This window comes from Hemiscyllium ocellatum, chromosome 39, assembly GCF_020745735.1.
Source record: "Hemiscyllium ocellatum isolate sHemOce1 chromosome 39, sHemOce1.pat.X.cur, whole genome shotgun sequence".
In the NCBI taxonomy this organism is placed as follows: domain Eukaryota; kingdom Metazoa; phylum Chordata; class Chondrichthyes; order Orectolobiformes; family Hemiscylliidae; genus Hemiscyllium; species Hemiscyllium ocellatum.
Genome location: NC_083439.1, coordinates 20,541,098 through 20,557,545, shown reverse-complemented (window position 1 = coordinate 20,557,545; position 16,448 = coordinate 20,541,098). Strand labels below are relative to the sequence as shown.

General features: G+C 42.0%; 1 protein-coding gene across 2 annotated transcripts in view; it reads right to left on the bottom strand.

Annotated features, from left to right (window-relative positions):
* Window positions 1-12,701, bottom strand: part of LOC132834136 (SHC-transforming protein 1-like) — a 137,020-nt gene extending 124,319 nt beyond the window's left edge. Inside the window, exon 1 of one of the 2 annotated variants that reach the window (XM_060852769.1) lies at window positions 12,652-12,701. The gene's annotated coding sequence lies outside the window, so the exon portion shown is untranslated. Of the gene's footprint in view, window positions 1-11,800; window positions 11,878-12,651 lie in introns of those variants that run through there. The other variant, XM_060852771.1, reaches the window with a different exon arrangement.
* Window positions 12,702-16,448: the final 3,747 nt, after the last annotated feature.

The following is a 16,448-nucleotide window of genomic DNA, read 5'->3' as shown; positions in this document are numbered from 1 at the left end:
TTTTGATCACACAAGTATCCTATTTTTGTTTCAGATCTCCATTGTCCACAGTATTTGCTTTCAAAGAAAATTGTTCAATGATTCTACTAGCGCCCAAGTTTTATCCTCCTAATACTCCATCTCCAAAATCAGCAAACGCTTGTTTCTCTGCATGCAAAGTCATTCCCTAAAGCATAATCACAAAGTTGCCAACGTGTATTTTTAGCAACTTCAGCCTTTGGTGACTTTCTGAACAGCCAGTGGCTAATCAATTAGTGAGCTTAGTGTACCGCTCTGAGACAATATTGTGGGTCATAGTCACAGTGGGATGCTAACTGTAAATTACAGTCAGAACATATCTATTGATGAATCAGCCCCCTGCCTGTTCAGGACACACAGTCATTTATAATGTAGGCATTTCCTTCAAGTCTGAATTGACATCCTCATTGATAAAACAATATTCAAGAGTGAGCAGTTCCCAGCTTTCCCTCTATCCTTCTATTCACTTCTTTTGGAATTATTTGCTTAACTTTGCTTGTAAAGCTATTATAAATTCTGTTTCCAACATTTAAATAAAAACAAAGTACTGGAGAGATGCAACAGGTCAGACAGCATCTCTTGGAGAGAGAAGGTTAACTCTTTAAGTCAAAAGAATCATGTTGGATTCAACATGTTCACTCTGTTTCCCTAGTCACAGATCCTGCCAGACTGGCTGAGTTTGTCCAATATTACTGTTTCTACTTCCAATACTGTTTCTGACAGGACTTTCCATGTCCTTACAGCCCTGCCCATTAAAAATTCACACATTGGTCTCTTTGTGATAATTTCATATCCTCAAATTACTAACCACAGGAAGCAGATTTCAAACTATGTCGAAACCTTTTGTAATTCTGAACACCTCTGTCAGAGCTATTTTAAATTGCAACATGTGCAGGAGAACTACAATCCTTTAAACTGAAACTCTAGGAGAAAGAGTATCAGAACAATTTTAGTTTTAACAAGTTGTAGTTTCATCATAATTTTCCACTTTTTAAAAAAATGTTGCTTCTGTCCAGTTAGGAGTACATGATTAAACAACTTCAAAAATGTTCAAGCAGAAAATTTTTGACACATTGCAGTTATACCAACATAGTCGCCTCTATGGGTATATGTAGTGGGAAAAGGGAAACACATGGGTAAAATTGTGCCTTGTTTTATTTTATATAACTGTTACTGAGACCAACCCTCCCAGATTTATTCATTGAATTTTAAATTTCACCAGCTGACATACTGGGGATTTGAATCCATATCTCTCAAGTGTGGGCTTTTGGACCTGTAATTCAATGACATTACCTCTATATCACCATCTCCCCCTAAAATCGTGTTTTTGATCTGAGCATTAAATTTTTTTCACCTGAATGAATTAAAGCCTTTGTTTGGGATTTTCTTTACAAATTGAACACCTAATTTTCATCGTGATATCACAAGACAATTTCCACCACGTAAATATCTAGTGTTTGAATGATAAGATTGCTATCTAACAGTCACCCTTTAATATACCATCCATCGCCCCTGCCATTGTGTCAGTATATTTCTAGCTTTATGACATTGCAGGACTACTTACCACATCCATTGCCACAGAAGCGGATGTATGTCACTGATATTTCCCAGTGAAACCCCTGAAAATGAGGAAAGCTGATGCTGTTCTGATTTAAGCTCAACTCACCCTCCATTAGTACACACTGGAAAATCTGTTCAAAAATGTTTTTTTTAAAAGTAGCAGGAGTAAAGGAAAACACAGATATCAAATCTGTCCATCTGTTCTGAAACTTGAACTCCTATTTTAAGATCCAAATTTGTGGTTCTGTAGATTCAGTAATAGTCAAGACACTAGGCAGGAGCACTTCCAAGACAGATGCATCAGTACAGCTGACATATTCAACAATGGTGAAAGGGAGAAGTGACTGAGTGTTATGAAGAAAAACACCTCAAATTGAAACTCAAGAAGAAAGTGTATAAATGATTGTCTGTACTGAAGATAATCCCTTCAAAGAGGTGTCTGCTGTCAGGGTTGGATTTTTGTCCTGCAACATTCTTTTGGAAAGTTGATTTTCTATAAACAACATAAAACAAGAATGCAAGTCTGCAGTGAAGTGATTAGGTAAGAGGCTTCAGATTCTTTCCATCAGTGACTTGACCAGGAATCGTACGCACTCTTACCACCTGTCATTGTCATGAGTGGAAAAGAATTACGCTTTAATTCTCAAACCCTTTCAGATGTGTTATGAAGACCTTCACATCCTGGAGTATGTCATTCACACTGTCCAGGAATTCCAACTCAGAGGCAGGGGCAGTACTCACTGCAACACAAGACTTCCCCTAACACTTTGTAACTTTGTAAACTGTTCATTAATCTGAGTTTAAGTCCTTTATAGGGCTGACTTACTCAGAAGTGATAGTTTTAGGGTTGTCATTCACAATATAGAGCCACTACTATAGAAAACAGAAGCGCTGGCATTAACACAATTTCTTTGCTAGAATGGTGGACAAGTAACAAATGACAGGCTGGCAAGGCAGCCATGCGACTTGAGGGACATTAACCTTATACCCAATGAAAGAGGATAGTACCAAAAGAATATAGTGTGGGCAGAAGCCATGAGACAAAAAAACATGGAGCAGCTGTGTGAGCACAAAAACCTAAAGTTATTGAAGCAGGAAAATCTGTCAAAGGAATGATTTCATGATAAGGATGTGTGAAAGTAAGAAACATGCTTAATACAATTTGCAGTACCTTCATAATGAATTCCCTTTGACTATGATGATTTGATGGTAATACTGGACAAGTCAGATTCCAGAGTGAAACATAGCTTGATAGACCTTTGTTTGAAATTTGGTTACTGTGGTGATATGTTACTGAACATATTCACAAGAGGCTGCCACTGTTAATAAAAAGAACATTCTTTTTATTCTATAATAAACCAAAGCTATATCTAGAAAACAATTTAGTACAATCTTATTAAAAATGGTAAAAAGGAAGATTCAATCCTTTTTCCCAGCAATATCCTATACAGGCACATGACACCAGTGAAGTGTCAATCTTATCTTTGCTTTAAAACTTTTTACTCAACCAACAAGGTTGCAAGCAGTTCCTTCCGATAACTTCCTGTCCCTTCACCGGATGTGTCCCCAAGTCCCACAGGTGCAAGACTAACTCATTGACTTTTCTCACTTAATTCTAAGAAAAAAATCAAAAGGACTGATAAAACAGCTTTAGATTTCTTTTCACCAGTGATGGCCAGATAGTATCACAACGAAAAACTGCCCTTCTGTTCGTATGAATCTTTTCTTCTGACTTGCAACATGCTTCTCTCCAACTGGACTTATTTCTGCCTCTGTCTCTGCCTCTGGCTCTCTCTCTTTCTCTGGGTCATAAAAGTTCAAGTCAACAATAAGCAGTAATAATCTCACCAGAGAGTTTCTTGAGTCATTTAGCTTAAGTCACATGATTTCTGTCTCTATCTCACTGTTCAAAATAACTTTGACCTTCACAGTACTGAAAATCAAAAATCCATTTCCAAGCTTCCAAATAAAAATAATAATATATTACAAGCCCTCAACACAGTTAGTGATATTTTTCCTGTGATCAATGTGGATAACGGAAATGGAATGAATTTACTCTATTCACCTGAATGAAACTGCCTCCTTAAGAAATTATATTACAAATTCAAGATGATTGATAGGAGTCCACTGACTTCAACATCTGTGTTCATGAATACAGTCTCAGCATATGAACCATTTGCCCAGCATTGAGAGTTTGTAACTTTCCCTGGCTCCTCTCTCGACCTTCAAACTTGAGATTCCTCTCATCTCATCCTCTACATACTTGAGATCATTCTTCCAATGAATGCTTACTTTTGGACAGCAGTTGCGACTACAGCTGAAGGCAATATCTAGAGGTCATGTGCTTTCTAAGGCCTTGGGAAAATTGCTTTAGACATTGTGTTAAACAATCCCAGTACATGCCTAATATTTCATTAAGCTGTCAACACTTCCAGACATTGAAGGTAATGCATCAATTATTACTTTCTCAATGTCCTCAATGTTATTTCAATGCCATTTATTGTACTCTAAGTGGCATATTAACCAAAATAAATTGGCAGAAAAACCTATTTTGCAAAAGCACGAGCAGTCACAAATAAAACAAAAATCCTTCAGAAAAGGGATCTAATATATCCAAAAGCTATGATGATCTGCAGTGTTTCTGAACAAAGAAAGATGATTCACTTCTACTGTGTGAGCATTTGCATAAATATTGCAGAACTTTTTCAAAATCAAATTACAGAATAACATTCATGACTTACTATACAAAGATCAGTTCCACAGTTAGCAGAATAAACGCTGAGTTAGCTGTGATGGGATTTTTGTTAATTCCCAGTCTCAGATATTTGCTTTTATCCTATTCAAAAAGAAAGTGATTGAACATAGGGCAGTCCATGTTCACGATCAACAAACAGCTGCATGCAGTATACAGTAACATATCAGGAAATTGTGTGGGACTGATCTTTTTTGCGAAATAAGGCACATCAAGTTGTTCTAAAAGCACAGGAAATAATTTTGTAAGTTCCTTCAGAAACACTGCAAACTATAAAAATATAGGTTTTGCCAAAATAAATCCAGTGTAATTCATACATATTGTAAAAAATATATATCAGGCTTTACCATCAGCTGTGAGTCCTTGTTTATCAAGTCTGTTTTCCAATTTTTTCAAATACTGCAGCTGAGAAAACACCTCAGCTTTCTGAAATGCATATTCTTTAGACTTTCTAAATGGCCTAGTTGATTATTTTGTTGCCTACTCAGGATTGTATTCCATTTGGCAGGATATGACTAGTGGGGTTCCCCTGGGCTCCAAACCAGGGGACTCATCCACAGATTTAGATGGAGGAATAAAAGGTTATATATGTAAGTGTAATGATGATAATAAGTCAGATTGCACAGCCAGAAAGACAAAATGTGGGGAACTTTGAAATCGTCCTCTTTGGGCATAAAGAGGCGAGATTTTCCAGCTGATAGTAACCCTAGAAAAGTTATATTTGGAGATCCAAATATAGAAATAAATAAGGCTTGTACTGATCACTGTGAAAAGAAGACCATGAGACATTTGGCTCATCGAGTCTGCTCTGTCATTCAATGAGATCATGGCTAATTGGATAATCTTCAACTCCTCTTCCCTGTCTATTCCCGTAATCCTGATTCTGTTTAGATTAAAGATTAAATTCCCTACAGGGCAGAAACAGGCCCTTCGGCCCAACCAGTCTGCACAGATCCTCCGAAGAGTAACCCACTTTCTCTGACTAATGCACCTAGCACTATGGGCAATTTACCATGGCCAATTCACCTGGCCTGCACATCTTTGTGACTGTGAGAGGAAACCAGAGCAAACCCACACAGACACTGGAAGAATGTGCAACCTCCACACAGACACTCACCCAAGGCTGGAATTGAACTTGGGACCCTGGTGCTGTGAGGCAGCAGTACTAACCTCTGAGCCACCCCATTGATCTCAGCTTTGATTGTACTTAGTCACCCATCCTTGTCAGCCATCTATGGTAAAGGATTCCACCTTCACCACCCTCAGAGAGAGTCATCACGATGTGTAATAATTCATGCGGGAAATGCAGCTGCCATTGTTATCTAGCCCCAGCTCCCACAGCACTATGGGTCATGACTGGATCACAGGTTTTATGTTGATTAAAGGACTACTATTGGCCAGGACACCTGGGATAACTGCTGTTGTTCTGCGAAGTAATGCCATGGGATCTTTTACATCTCCCAGAGCAAGCAGATGGGACTTTGTTTACTGTTTCAACCAAAAGATGGCACCTTCAACACTGCAGCACTCCCTTGGCCCTGCAGGTAAGTGTCAGCCTTGATTCTTACTCTAGTCCTGGAATGTAAATTGAACCTAGAGTGCAGTAACTTTGAGAATGCTACTAACAGAGCCATAGCTCAAAGAAAATCACTGGAAGCAGATGGACAGAAGCAATTTTTTAAAAAAGAAATCTAATGGAATGATTCACATTTATCCAAACTGGTCAGAATCAAAAAAGGTGAAAATTAAGTTAAGTGCAGTTAGCTCTGACGCTGAACCAGATGTAGGATATATTGACCTTGGAGGAAGATTGATACCGAATCATCAGCTTAGTTCTGAGCATGAGAGGATTAAAAGTGGAGGTGGGTTGTGTAGATTAGGGCTTGTCTTTGCTTGAGTATATGAGAGTGATCTAACTGAGACAGTAAATGGAGTTAAACTATTTCCTCTGGCAACAAGTTCAGCACAGGGAGAGTAACCTTAAAATTAGAACTGGGCAATTCAAGAAACACTTTGCTATACAAAGTGAAAATCTGGAGCAGCCTTTCTTCCACAAAAAGCTGATGAGTCACAGTCAGTTGAAAATTTAAAAACTGATTTTTGTCAGGCATAAGTAAGAATTGTTTCTAATTAAATATTGGGAAGACCAAAGTCTTTCATCGCGCGCCCCCCCTCCCAACGCCCCCACTACCCGCGTCCATCACAACCTCTGCTCCTTAGCAACTATTCCAGCCTCTCAGCATGGAACTGCTTAAGGTAGAACCAAACTGTTTGTAGCCTTGACCTGCAGATGAACTCTTGACTATATATTTGCACCATATGTAACATGACCTGTTTGCACCTCTATAACAATGTCCAACTCCAGCCTTAGCTTAGCTCACCAGCTGTTGTAATTGCCATACATTCCTTTGATGCCACTAGATCTGAATATTCCAACTTACCCATGCAGAGCTTCCATCTCCCTGAAAGCCATCTGAAACTGTGCTTGTGATCAACATTGACTCCCTGGACACAACCTACGTTCAAGACGCCAACCACGCCCTCCGCCTCCTCCAAGACTTTTGTTTCCCTGACCCCCCGTGCCTTATCTTCACCTTGGACATCCAGTCCCTGTACACATCTGTCTGCCACGACAAAGACTTCCAAGCTCTCCATTTCTTCCTCTCACACCAATCCACTGACACACTCATCCACTTTGCTGAACTGGTCCTCACCCTCAACAACTTCTCCTTCCGATCCTCCCACTTCCTCCAGACCAAAGGGGTAGCCATGGGCACCCGCATGGCCCCCAGCTCTGCTTGCCTCTTTGTCAGGTACATGGAACAATCCATCTTCCACAGCTACACTGGCACCATTCCCCACCTTTTCCTCCACTACATCAATGACTGTATCGGCACTAACTCGTGCCCTCACAAGGAGGTTCAACAGTTCATCAACTTCATCGACGCCTACCACACTGACCTCAAGTTCACTTGGACCATCTCAGACACCTCCTTCCCCTTTCTAGACCTCTCCATCTCCATTTCTGGCAACCGACTCAACACTGACATCTAATACAAACCTACCCACTCTGACTACACCACCTCCCACCCTGCCTCCTGTAAAATGCTATCCCTTAATTCCAATTCCTCTGGCTCTACCAAATCTACTCCCAGGAGACCCAATTCCACCATAGAACACACCAGATGGCCTTCTTCTTCAAAGACCACAATTTCCCCTCCCACGTGATCAAAAATGCCCTCCAGTGCATCTCCTCTACTTCCCGCATTTCCGCCCTTGAACCCCACCCCTCCAATCACAAGAAGGACAGAACCCTCCTGGTCTTCACCTTCCATGCCACCAACCTCCAGATACAATACATCATCCTCTGCCATTTCCACCACCTAAAAACAGACCCCACCATCAAATATATATTTCCCTCCCCAACTCATCTACATTTCAAGGAAACCATACCGTCCGCAACTCTCTTGTCAGGTCCATGCACCCCCACCAACCCACCCTCCCCTTCTGGCATCTTGCTCTGCCATTGCAATACATGCAAAACCTGCGCCCATACCTCTCACCCTCACCTCCCAGAGTCCCCAAGGATCCTTCCACTTCCAACAGAAATTTACCAATACTTCCACACACGTCATCTACAGCATCTATTGTTTCCAATGTGGTCTCCTCTACATTGGGGAGACATGATGCTAACTTGCAGATAGTTTCAGAGAACATCTCTGGGACACCCGCACTGACCAACTTCATCACCCTGTGGCTGAACACTTTAACTCCCGCTCCCACTCCACCAAAGACATGCAGGTCCTGGGCCTCCTCTATTGCCAAAACCTAACCACCCAACACCAGGAGGAAGAACGCCTCATCTTCCACCTTGGGACCCTCCAACCACACAGGATCAATGTGGATTTCACCAGTTTCCCCATTTCCCATCCCCCCCCAACCTTCTCCCAGTCCCAACTTTTCAACTTGGCACCACCCTCTTGAACAGTTCCCACCTATCTGCTCCACCCTCCTCTCTGACCAATCGCCTTCACCCCCACCTTCATCTATCTACCATTTTCTCAGCTACCTTCCCCCCAGTCCCTCCCTCTCCCAATTATGTCTCAGCCTCCACGGCCCACAAGCCTAATTTCTCATGAAGGGCTTATGCACGAAATGTCGATTCTCCTGCTCCTCAGATGCTGCTTGACTGGCTGTGCTTTTCCAGCAACACACTCTTTGACTCCCTGGAGTTATATTTAATATTCTTTTCAAAGCTCTTCTGCCACTCCCACCCATCTCACCAGTCTTTCTTATCTCCCTAGTATTCATACTCCTCTGATTCTTGATTCGAAGTGATCCCAGATTTTAAATGTAGTGGTGAATGTTCTTCATTTTGGGGATGATGAGTCATGAGCTTTTTCTGTAGGTCTTCATAGAGTCATAGAGATGTACAGCATGGAAACAGACCCTTTGGTCCAACCTGTCCATGCCGACCAGATATCCCAACCCAATTTAGTCCTACCTGCTAGCACTTCATCTGACAGGACAGGATGATTTGCCACCCAGCGATCTTTGGCTACTTAGGACAGGTTGTCCCATGAGGTAGTCAGATCTGGAGTACAGGAATTCTGCCCTGTTCTTTACTTCTCTGCCATTGCTCTGCCTCAAAATTAAGGTGCTGTGATCAATGCTTTACATAGCTCAATGGGTAAGTTGATGCCATTTTGGATAATTGTGACAAGCTTCCTCAGAGTCATTACTGTCAAGACTATCTGAGAGTTGAGAAAACAGGATCTGGTTACAGGAAGATACTTTTCTGCCATCCAGAAAGGGCCAGGTCCATCAAAATGGATTTTGCAGCATTTTTTTATGAATGCTTGTATATCTGGCTTTAAGCAAACAGTGGCATTTATTCAATGGTCCTCTGATTGAATCTGAAGGATGCAGTAGAAGCATTAATGATGCAAATAACATCCCTTATGTTTTGCTGAGCATCTTATGAACTCCCAATCTCTTCCACCTAAAAGGATCAGGGCAGCAGACACATGGAAACACTACTGCTTGCAGGTTTCCCTTCAAGTCATATTCACACTTTGCTGAAGTCGCCATTTCTTCACTGTCCCAGAGTCAAGTTTCTGGAACTCCCTCCCAAGCAGCATTCTGAATGTTCCTACACACCAAGGATGGCAACAGTTCAAAAACACAACCCACCTTCTCCAGGGCAGTTGGGGATGGACAATAAATGCTGGCCCGGCCAGTGATGCCTGTATCCCTTAAGCAAATAAAACAAAATGACCCACCGCCCATATCTCACTGCAATATAGGAGCACGTTTTCTTCAACACAATCTTGCAATTGCTTTGTGGTGATATGACTCATCGCTGGCTTCATTGTCTATGTAGCTGCCTGGGCCCTAAGCTCAGGAATTCCCTCCCGAAGTCTTTCCTCTCACACATTTTCTTTCTTTAAGACATTTCTCAAAATCCAACTCTTCGACCAATTACTAATACTGTACATTCTTAAGTCACTTTGTGTTAAATGTTCTTTGACGATGATCCTGTTAAAAACTCTGGGAAGTTTTACTACATTAAAGACAGTATGTTATTACAAGCTGTTGCTGTTACTGGCATTTATGCTCCAAACGGTCTCTTACATGATTTTTCAGATAATTCTGCCAGCAAATTATTCTTCCACGTATGCTTATCTGGGCTCCACTTAAATGCATCCATGCTATTCACCTCAACTAATCCTTGTGGGAGTAATTTCCACATTCCTACTCCATATTATTTACTGTCTTGTATGCTAGTAACAATGGCATTAATTGTACCAACAATCTATCTTTTTAAAAAATCAACAATATGTCAAGGGGCTCTCACTTTACATTTGTGGGCGGCACGGTGGCACAGTGGTTAGCACTGCTGCCTCACAGTGCCTGAGACCCGGGTTCAATTCCCGACTCAGGCGACTGACTGTGTGGAGTTTGCACGTTTTCCCCGTGTCTGCGTGGGTTTCCTCCGGGTGCTCCGGTTTCCTCCCACAGTCCAAAGATGTGTGGGTCAGGTGAATTGGCCAAGCTAAATTGCCCGTAGTGTTAGATAAGGGGTAAATGTAGGGGTATGGGTGGGTTGCGTTTCGGCGGGTCGGTGTGGACTTGTTGGGCCGAAGGGCCTGTTTCCACACTGTAAGTAATCTAATCTAATGTGGTTTTCACTGACAAGGAAGAGGAAAGCCAGATAGAGGAGATTTTAAAAGCTTTGAAAACACACTTTGGATCCCATATTAACATTATTTATGGACAGTATGTGTTTAACATCAGAGCTTAGGGGAGAGGGAAAGACTATTGATCAGTATATGGCTAGATCTCACTGAATTGTGAATTTGGACATGAAAGATGATCTCCTCAGCGTTAGGATTATCTTACTGTAAGAGGGATTCTACACTACTGAGAAAGGAGAGATCTATTCTCAAGAAAACTATCAAAACATGCAGAACCTCTGAAAGAGTCAACCAAAAGCTCAATGCTGATTAATGTGGCAGTAAATATTTGCATCACTCTGAAAGACATTCCAGGCTGAACAAGAGCAACAAATCGAAAAAATAGTAAGAAATATTTACAGAAAAGCCAGTAGAAAGGCAGAGGCCAGAGGGTGGGATATAAATACTGGGGAGGACATCATAGAAAGAAAAGGAGAGTTAGCCCAACATGGATATTGCAATGCTCTAATTACTGAGGCTGAATTACTTTGCATGCAAGTGTTTAGCTAGAAAGAAGCAGAGCAAGTCTAGAAATATGGCTACTGGGGAAATGCCAGCTGATGATTCAGATATATATTTTCACACATTTCCATTTGGAACACAATTTATAATTGCACCTTCTCATTCCCTGGGAGTATGTATCAACATAGATACCTGATCCCACTGATGCTGTGAATTATGGCACAGGACGGACTTTTTATTTTCAAAGTCATTCATTGGTGCAATGTAACTTGTTGTGCCACACCTAACCTGGGAATATTTGATGCTCACTGTGGAGGTCTGACTTTCTAATCCCAGCTGCTCATCCTGCAAAATGATTTCCCCTCCGGAAGTTGACGGTCCCTATTGGAATGAGTACAAAGAGTCTTAACCCTGGGGCAACATAAAAGAAGTGTTCTGTTCCGCTGCGTTCGTCAAGGGGTTTAACTGGGAGCCAATATCAATTGTCGACAACAGGATGAGGGTAAATCGAGCTCAGTGTGAATTGCAACATGATCTGCTTATTTCCAGATGACTACAATAAAATTCATCACCCACATGATTAATGGACACGTCAGTTAAGAAGTTCCAATTTTCTAGGCATTGCAGGTACAGAATGCACATCACTGTTTCTGATTGCATCTGATTCTATCAAGTGCTTGTATCAGCCACGGTACACGTTGAAATATTGGCTCAGGTCGCAGTGAGGCACAATGACTGACTGCTCAGACTTCCCGCATGAATAGTTCCATACCTCAGTTACATTGTTGGAGAAATGGCTCCTCAAATGACACCCTTGAGAAGGAATGCAGTAGGGCAGCCTATTTAACTGTACCTGGAGGCAAGCTTCAAATAATCAGAAACATAAGAGAGCTATAAATACTTCACTGAGCAAACAAAAAAGATGAAGCAAAAAAGATAGAGATGAATCCCTCTATGGCAGGAATGGGCAGAGAGGAAGTGCAGACCTTGGCTTTTTCCTCATCTCACTGGGGCAGGGGCGGCAGTTCCGGGCTGTATCTGCATTTGGTGAGTTGAAGTAATAATGCTTACTTCATACAATTAATGTACCAAATTTGATGCAAAAGTTAATTAATTAACACGGAACAAAATTCAGAGATCTCTTCCGTTATTTTCTCTGGCTCGAATGCTCTTTTGGACTGGAAGCAAATGAAGTTCTTCCGAGATTTTAATGGATCTCCCCTTTAGTTTGGAGCAGTAACCATGTTCATTTTGTGCTCATTATTGGCACCACTTTGTCAATCCTGGTGTTATCTTGAAGTTGTTCAATGCATTTGATGCCCAAGAAAACTGAGCTAAATAGATGGTGATGGGCAGCCTCACTTTTCAGCTTTGCTAGTCTAAGTGAAGTCTGTAATTCCCCACATTAACAAATCACAGCCACAAGTGTGGCGGGATCTGGTGGCGAATGTACAAGAAGCATGAAGTGGAGGCTGCCAGATTCAGAATGCTGCTAGAGAACAACTGATGACACTGATAGCTTGCAAAAACATGCTCGACGTTTCCCAGTCAAGTACATTAATTGACAAAAGACAAATGCTCAGAGGACAGCTTGAATTCTTTTTAAAGATAAGTTCTACTTACGCACAAAATGATTTCTCTTCAACTTTCAGTAAGACCAAACGACTGCAGCATACAACCCATCTAAGATGAAAGAGGAACTTGGTGTTGAATAACTATGCAGTATGTTATAAACAGAAAAAAGGAGGAAGTAATGAGAGTAATATCTAGAAATGTATTTTAAAATTATTACTGCTTTTCTTTGCTACTAGGTTACATTGCCCTGCACAGCCACTTATTATTATTGAAGTAGTAGCTATCTATTAATTTACAACAGTACTAAAAATATGAAATGCATTTGACTATTGACCAAGGAAACATTTTGTTGTATAACACTAAAGTTGTAATAAACTCCCAACAGGACAAGTCTAAATATTCCTGTTAAAGGTCCCATCATTAGCTGGAGATTATGTACCATTGAGTCATAGAGTCACAGAGATGTACAGCATGGAAACAGACCCCTCATCCAACCCGTCCATGCCGACCAGATATCCCAACCCAATCTAGTCCCACCTGCCAGCACCCGGCCCATATCCCTCCAAACCCGTCCTATTCATATACCCATCCAAATGCATCTTAAATGTTGCAATTGTACCAGCCTCCACCATAGCCTCTGGCAGCTCATCCATACACATACCACCCTTTGCGTGAAAAATTTGCCTCTTAGGTCTCTTTTGTATCTTTCCCCTCTCACCCTAAACCTATGCCCTCTAGTTCTGGATTCCCCAACCCCAGGGAAAAGACTTTGCCTGTTTATCCTATCCATGCCCCTCATAATTTTGTAAACTTTTATAAGGTCACCCCTCAGCCTCCGACACTCCAGAGAAAACAGCCCCAGCCTGTTCAGCCTCTCAGATCTTCCAACCCTGGCAACATCCTTGTAAATCTTTTCTGAACCCTTTCAAGTTTCACAACATCTTTCCCATAGGAAGGAGAGCAGAATTGCATGCAATATTCCAACAGTGGCTTAACCAATGTTCTGTACAGCCGCAACATGACCTCCCAACTCCTGTACTCAATACTCTGACCAGTAAAGGAAAGCATACCAAACGCCTTCTTCACTATCCTATCTACCTGCAATTCCACTTTCAAGGAGCTATGAACCTGCACTCCAAGGTCTCTTTGTTCAGCAACACTCCCTAGGACATTACCATTAAGTGTATAAGTCCTGCTAAGATTTGCTTTCCCAAAATGCAGCACCTCGCATTTATCTGAATTAAACTCCATCTGCCACTTCTTAGCCCATTGGCCCATCTGGTCAGGATCCTGTTGTAATCTGATGTAACCTTCTTCGCTGTCCACTACACCTCCAATTTTGGTATCATCTGCAAACTTACTAACTGTACCTCTTATGCTCGCATCCAAATCATTTATGTAAATGACAAAACGTAGAGGGCCCAGCACCGATCCTTATGGCACTCCACTGGTCACAAGCCTCCAGTCTGAAAAACAACCCTCCACCACCACCCTCTGTCTTCTACCTTTGAGCCAGTTCTGTATCCAAATGGCTAGTGCTCCCTGTATTCCATGAGATCTAACCTTGCTAATCAGTCTCCCATGGGGAACCTTGTTGAACGCCTTACTGAAGTCCATATAGATCACATCTACTGCTCTGCCCTCATCAATCTTCTTCGTTATTTCCTCAAAAAACTCAACATGTTTGTGAGACATGATTTCCCACGCACAAAGCCATGTTGACTATCCCGAATCAGTCCTTGCCTTTCCAAATACATGCACATCCTATCCCTCAGAATTCCCTCCAACAACTTGCCCACTACCGAGGTCAGGCTCACTGGTCTATAGTTCCCTGGCTTGTCCTTACCACCCTTCTTAAACAGTGGCACCATGTTTGCCAACCTCCAGTCTCCCGGCACCTCACCTGTGACTATCGACGATACAAGTATCTCAGCAAGAGATCCAGCATCACTTCTCTAGCTTCCCACAGAGTTCTCGGGTACACCTGATCAGGTCCTGGGGATTTATCCACCTTTAACCGTTTCAAGACATCCAGCACTTCCTCCTCTGTAATCTCGACATTTTGCAAGATGTCACCATCTATTTCTTCCATATCCCTTTCCACAGTAAATACTGATGCAAAATATTCATTTGGTATCTCCCCCATTTTCTGTGGCTCCACACAAAGGCCGCCTTGCTGATCTTTGAGGGGCCCTATTCTCTCCCTAGTTACCCTTATGTCCTTAATATATTTGTAAAAACCCTTTGGATTCTCCCTTAATTCTATTTGCCAAAGCTATCTCATGTCCCCGTTTTGCCCTCCTGATTTCCCCCGTAAGTATGCTCCTACTTTCTTTATACTCTAAGGATTCACTCGATCTATCCGGTCTATACCTGACATATGCTTCCTTCTTTTTCTTAACTAAACCCTTAATTTCTTTAGTCATCCAGCATTCCCTATACCTACCAGCCTTCCCTTTCACCCTGACAGGAATATACTTTCTCTGGATTCTTGCTATCTCATTTCTGAAGGCTTCCCATTTTCAATCCGTCTCTTTACCTGTGAACATCTGCCTCCAATTAGCTTTTGAAAGTTCTTGCCTAATACCGTCAAAATTAACCTTTCTCCAATTTAGAACTTCAACTTTTAGATCTGGTCTATCCTCTTCCATCACTATTTTAAAACAAATAGAATTATGGTCACTGGCCCCAAAGTGCTCCCCCACTGACACCTCAGTCACCTGCCCTGCCTTTTTTCCCAAGAATAGGTCAAGTTTTGCACCTTCTCTAGCAGGTCCATCCACATACTGAATCAGAAAATTGTCTTGTACACATTTAAGAAATTCCTCTCCATCTAAACCTTTAACACTATGGCAGTCCCAGTCGATGTTTGGAAAGTTAAAATCCTCTTCCATAACCACCCTATTATTCTTACAGATAGCTGAGATCTCCTTACGAGTTTGTTTCTCAATTTCCCTCTTGAGTATTGGGGGGTCTATAATACAACCCCAATAAGGTGATCATCCATTTCTTATTTCTCAGTTCCACCCAAATAACTTCCCTAGATGTATTTCCAGGAATATCCTCCCTTAGCACAGCTGTAATGCTATTCCTTATCAAAAATGCCACTCCCCCTCCTCCTTTGCCTCCCTTTCTATCCTTCCTGTATCATCCTGGCACATTCAGCTGCCAGTCCTGCACATCCCTGAGCCATGTTTTCGTAATTGCTATGATATCCCAGTCCCATGTTCCTAACCATGCCCTGAGTTCATCTGCCTTCCCTGTTAGGACCCTTGCATTGAAATAAATGCAATTTAATTTATTAGTCCTACCTTGTCCCTGCCTGCCCTCACTGTTTGACTCACTTCTGTTCTCAGCTGTACCCGTCTCAGATCGATCTCTTTCCTCACTATCTCCCTGGGTCCCACCCTCCCCACCTTTTTAGTTTAAATCCTCCCAAGCAGTTCTCGCAAATTTCCCTGCCAGTGTATTAGTCCCCTTCCAATTTAGGTGCAATCCGTCCTTCTTGTTCAGTTCACGTCTACCTCAAAAGAGATTCCAATAATCCAAAAATGAGAATCCTTCTCCCTTACACCAGCTCCTCAGCCATGCATTCATCTGCTCTATCCTCCTATTCCTGCCCTCACTAGCTCGTAGCACTGGGAGTAATCCAGATATTACTACCCTTGAGGACCTCCTTTTTAAATTTCTACCTAACCCTCTGTAATCTCCCTTCAGAGTCTCAACCTTTTCCCTTCCAATGTCGTTGGTTCCAATGTGGACAATGACCTCCTGCTGGCCCCTCTCCCCTGTGAGAACATTCTGCACCCTCTCTGAGACATCCTTGATCCTGGCACCAGGGAAAC